This window comes from Bison bison, unplaced genomic scaffold (genome assembly GCF_000754665.1).
Source record: "Bison bison bison isolate TAMUID 2011002044 unplaced genomic scaffold, Bison_UMD1.0 scf7180017864066, whole genome shotgun sequence".
NCBI lineage: Eukaryota > Metazoa > Chordata > Mammalia > Artiodactyla > Bovidae > Bison > Bison bison.
This window is the reverse complement of record NW_011494638.1, coordinates 2,670,285-2,676,311: the sequence shown is the minus strand read 5'-3', so window position 1 is coordinate 2,676,311 and position 6,027 is coordinate 2,670,285. Positions and strand designations below refer to the sequence as shown.

The 6,027-nt window shown below is 36.0% G+C and overlaps 1 protein-coding gene across 1 annotated transcript in view; it reads right to left on the bottom strand.

Annotated features, from left to right (window-relative positions):
- The window catches only part of UNC13C (unc-13 homolog C (C. elegans)), a 673,935-nt gene that overhangs the window by 97,105 nt on the left and 570,803 nt on the right, over positions 1 to 6,027 (bottom strand). The gene's annotated exons all lie outside the window — the stretch shown is intronic.

Sequence of the window (6,027 nt, the reverse complement as noted above, 5' to 3'; positions counted from 1 at the left end):
TTCATTGGAAGGAATGATGCTAAAGCTGAAACTCCAATACTTTGGCCACCTCATGCGAAGAGTTGACTCATTGGAAAAGACTCTGATGCTGGGAGGGATTGGGGGCAGGAGGAGAAGGGGACGACAGAGGACGAGATGGCTGGATGGCATCACCGACTCGATGGACATGAGTTTGAGTGAACTCTGGGAGTTGGTGATGGACAGGGAGGCCTGGCATGCTGTGATTCATGGGGTCGCAAAGAGTCAGACATGACTGAGCGACTGAACTAATACTGAAAGATACAACTAGTGTGTTGGAAAGGGTCTTTAGTGGAAATTTTATTCCTTTCCCACAGTGTTTATTACTATGTCATTTCCTTTCTCTTTTCTATAAGCTGCTAAACTGCCCTTTCTCATGTTCAGCTGGTCAGCATTAGGGTTCTATTATTTGCTCATTGAAAGAAATGTAGATTAGGAAGGTCCCCTGGCCCTTATCTTTACAGTGTTCAAAATCTGGTCATTAGTCTTGTGGGTGTCACACCCTTGTCAATATTTTTTTGCAGAAAATCCTTCAGTAAATGCGAACTTCACCACTATTTCTATAAAAAAAGGAAATGTAGAATGTTATTCAACTTGAGTTTCTTTTTTTTTTTTTTGCATTTTGTTTCCATCAAATATCCTGGTCTATCTTCAGTTCTTCCATTATTATTTTGATTACTCCAATGTATAAATCATACTTAAATAACATTTATATTAACATAAAATGTAAACAAATTATAGAAGAAAAGCCCAACTTATTTATAAGTACTTTTTCATTGACATCTAGCTAGTATCTTTTTCTTTTCTTGACCTTCAAACTGCACAACATAAGTGTAAAATTAATTCTCTTTTTATCTCTTAAATATTTATTAATCCTTTATAGTGTGGTTTTGGCTCTGGATACTCCACTGAAATATTCACAAATCACCAATGATCTCTTAATTGCTAAGACCAGTGACTTTATTTATCCTACTCAGACTACATTCACACTGCTGTTTACTCTCTCTTTCAACCTCTTTATTCCCTTGCTTCTCCAGAGACTACCTTCTAGATTTCCTATTTTTCTGTCTATTTGTCTATCTCTTTGGTTGACTTCTCTTCTTCTATATATTCATTATATATTAATGTCTTCAATTTTTCCTTCCTAGTCCTCTTTTTTCCACTCTATAGTCCCTTCTTGAGCCATCACATTTATGCCTATGGTTTCAACTCCCATCTCTATGCTAATGATCTCCAAACCATCACCAACATCTGTAACAGGATGCCTGAGCATATTCTCTCCTATTAACCTTTTCCACTTTGATGACTTCAAGCTCAACCTATCAAAAAGAGAACTTGTTACCTGCCCAACCTTAGTTTCTCTCTCTTCTTATTGCCTCTGATTTGATTGATAGCATGCAATCGTTTAAGGCAGAATTTTGAGAGCCATCTTTGACTCTTCTCTCCTTTGTTCCTTCCATATTTACTTGAATATCAAATATGACTGATAACATTTATGAAATGTTTTCTCCACCTGTCCTATTCTCTTCATTTTCTGATGCAGAATTTTTCTCATCTGAGCTATGTTGCAATCATCTCCAGGTTGTGTTTGCTGTTTTCTCACTTCTATTCGATCCTCCTAACTATTCCTAGAGTTGTTTTAATAAAGCCAAAATCTGATCATGGCACCTGCTGACCCCTCTACTGACCTTCAACCAGGCAAGTGCTTCAAGGATTTCTTATAGCCTTATCTGCACTCTTACTATTTCTTTTATTTTGAAAATATAACTTTTCTCCAGTCCTTCTACTTGACCAGAATTTATCCATTCTAAAGTACCTAAGTCAACTGAAAATAGCTGGTTGAGAAAGCAGTGAAAATTCCCTAGTGAATTCGGCAGGAAATTACTCTCCTTGAAATGCTCTAAATCACTTTCTAGACCTATAGCGTTCGGCATGGATACTATGGTATGTTGTAAGAAATAAGGAACACATGGTTCTCTCCATTACAAAAAAAAATGCCCTAGATCTACCAATGCAACTCTGTGTTTACTTTCTTTTTTTATTCCTCATATGAGAGAACCTCCCCAAGAACTTATAAGATTGTTTTCAGAAATAGACTATGACGTTTTTGTGCCATTCAGATGTGAATGAAGTGTTATGCTAGAGGTACCAATTATATAAATTCATGCTCCTAACCTCTTGCTTTCAAAAAGTGGCAGAACATCAGTAGCTGTCTCACATCCTAATTAAGGAGAATATGCAGTAAAACCAACTGTCATTTTGTTTCAAACCAACTAAATATCTTTGAGATATGTTAAGTTAGGTTCTTCAGACTAGACAACTGAAGGGAAAAAATGCCTCATCTTGTATAGTTCATTCAATATAGTTTTGAGTTAGTGAATGTATGGCAAATTGTTATTTTTTTCTATTTCTATTTCTCTGAACTTTTAAAAATACCTTCAAGCCTTATATGAGAGACATGACATTCTTTTCTTTAAAACTTTTTTTTTTCCTTTTCACCTACGATACATACATTAACCTTATACTCTATGGATTGCTAACAAGGTTCTTTTCCTTATAATTACAGATTGTTAGACTAGAATGAACCTCAGAAATCCTATAGTCCAGTTATTTCCTTCTTATGGATGGGAATAATCAAGATCTAGATAATGTGTCATTCACTTGACACATTTGGAGGCCACAGGAGGATGAAAAAGCGATCTAAGAAACTATATTCTTTTAAGAAATTCTCTGACTGTGGTCATTAAAAAGACAAAGAAGCACAATAACTTGACTGGGAAGGAATATGGGGCTTATTAGCTCTACCTATTGGCTGACTATGAATTAGGACAGAGTAGGGATGTCAGGAATAGAAGAAATGAGACACAAACTTTATGTTCAGATTTTTTTTCTGTAAAAATTGTTTGCCCTGTCTCACTCCGTCTTTGCCTTTCAGTTGTTCACATTACTGAATCTCACCACGGTTCAGCAGTGTGAATAGAGTCTGTTCAATCAACTGAACTGACGACCTGTCAGAGTCAGCAGAATGCCTTCAGTGAGCCATCTGCATGAGGTGCCTGACGGCCACTCTGCCAAGTAGAAGAGGGACAATTGGCTGGATTAGAGAAGTAAAGTTTTACTAAGTTTCTGCATTGATTTATGGCTCGTTAATGCAGTCGTAAGCAATTGCAAGGGACCCACAATAAGACAATACAATAGGTCTATTATAGAAAATGGCAGTTAAAGTAAAACTCTGTTTCTCTCCCTTCTGGCTATGGCTTGCATTCTCTCCCCTGAAGTTTTCTTAAAGTGCAGAGGAAGTTTAGTTAAGATGCTCAGTAGCATGGGGGTGACCCCGTGCTGTCTGGAGAATGAGCTGGGAAATGAGGTCAACAAGAAGAAACTGCTTGGGTCTGAATTTTATTTTGACATGGATCTGCCACCCAGAAGCCTCTCAGCCTCCAAGAGAGCACCTTTCCTTAATATTGCCAGCTTAGCAGTTAGCTGAACTTTATGTAGTAGGAGTGCTAGAATCAATCATATTTATCAAATCGCCTCGATGTGATTTGCCCTTTTGGCCCTCATTATTCTCTTAGTTTTCTATTAATTCCAATTTATTAACTCTAATTGCAGAGTGGTTAGGAGGAGAAAGAAACCAGGTAGTATCTTCAGGCTGCCAAAATAAAGGGCCAGCGCTTAAAATTCAAGTTTTCCATTCTTGAAGCTAGAAATACCTGCTTACTTTTACGGAATTCAGCCAAATACATCTCACCTTTGAGTTTTATTTACACAATAATAAGCCACTTTGAGTTGATTCTTTGAATTATTGTGGGATAAGATGTAACAATTACAACTCTCCTTTGAAACACGTATTTGCAAGTTTAGAAATGGGGGTTCCCCTAATAAACCTTATTTTTTTAATTGTGCTGACTTCCCTAATAAATTCAGTTTTCCGAGGGTGGGGGTCTACATTTTATTAATTATTGTACCTCTGTAGTCTAGTAAAAATATACAGGTCATAATAGGTGTTCAGCAAATCAATAATTTGATGAATGAATTAATGAAGGAGTACATTCTTCTTCATGTTTAGCATGCTCTTATCTCTCTTTTTCTTGAGGCAGTCAGCCCAAGGGTAAGAGGTACTTAAAGTGGTTCAGGCAGAAGAGGAGGCATTTGTCTTCTAAGAATCCCTTTGCCTGAGCCCAACAGGGAGCTCTGCTCTCACTGTTGTTTTACAAGGACTCACTCCTCCTTAAGATCCTTGACAGCAAGAGCAGTTATTTAAATATCTTTATTTCCTCTCTCAACTCTTGTCATCCTACAGAAAATAGACACCAGTAGACACTTCAATTACATGGGAAGAACTTGGCAAATTTGCTTTAGGAAATAGTTTGGAACTAACAGGAAGACATAATATGACCAGTTAAAATTGACTACTTTATTATCTAATGACATCTAGTACCTACTTTGATAATTTTATTTTCTAATTTATTTTGTACTTCTGGAAAAGAGAAATCATGGATGGCTTCTCATTTAACATATTAACTAGAGAGTTATATCTGTTTACATTGAGAAAAGGTGAGACAAGATCAGAAACCTGAACATAAAGTTTTTAGGCTTTTTACAACTATAACACCTCCTTTAATAAAATTATATATAAAATGTAAGCATAGAAGTCCAGAGTTTTAAAAATGCTGGATATTTGTATAAGACTGCAAGTTAGTCACCTGTATTTTGAGATTATTATATTATTTAATCCAAATACTTCCCTGTCTATTGCATGCTGTCTCAAGATCTGTTCAAATACACCGAGTCCAGTGTGTTCTCAAAATTCAAAATATTTTAAGTAGGTGGGTTAGGAGACAGGCACAGATAAGGCATAAGGGTATTCTGAGCCATTACCTAAGTATCTGGTAGCTATCCTAAAAGCAAACAGTATTAATTCTTACAATGTGGTCTCCTAACCAGTACCATCAGCATCACATGGGAATCTGTTAGAAATACAAGTCATGTGGCCCAACTCCAGATCTACTGAGTTGAATAGTCTAGGATGGAATTCAGCAATGTGTGTTATAATTAGCTCTCTGGGCATTTCTCATACCTGTTAGTTCAAAGACTACTGGCACAAAGTATTATTTCCCTTAAAGAAGTGGTCTTCAACCCCTGTAGCCCAGAAAGTATGAAATAACTTTGCTAATTGAAATAGAACAGAAGTCAGTTTCTATCCTCTCTGATCAGAGGTTGCTTAGCTGAAGGCTGCCTCTGTATGGCTAGTAAGTTTTACAATGAATTTCAATCAGCTACATGTGTTCACTTTTAGACAGATTCAGTTTCTAATTGACACATCAAATTCATCATTAAAAAATGAAGAGAAGTATAGTTTGCATCTCTGCCACAAAAGATAATTAAGTTGCTCATTATAATATGTACATTTTTAGGATAGGTGGATTATGTCTCTGATTCCCAGCCCTGTTCAGGAAAGTTTAAACAAGGTAAGATGAGTCAAGAGATTTAATCCTTCTGAGACATATCAATAACAATAATGTTGCTGTAACACCTACTTGGTCTGCTCTGTGGTCAGCAGAATGAGAGAATTTAGCCAAGTAAATATCTGCCCTCCATTTCTCCTAAATGTATTAATAATTGGCTAACTTCTAGAATTTGAAGTATGGTTAATAGGATAGCAGGCCTATGAATAATTATAGATTCTACTATTCAAGATTATTTTATCATCACAATATTGTGAAGGAGTAATGAACCCTCTGCTTACACAGCATGGTCATAATTCTTCTAAACCAATTACCAAAATGCAAGTTAATAACCAATATCTCATAACTTTCTGGAAGGAAATTAAATTTGGGATTACCTGATTTTCTTTTTCATGTACTTGTGCAAATTAGATTGCAGATCAAGCAACTACAACTAAGTCACTTCTGTAGACTGTAGCAATATGTTTTTATGAAAAATTGAATATAGGACTAAGTATTTATTTGCAGTTGATATATACTCATGACAAAATGAAGCTATTAA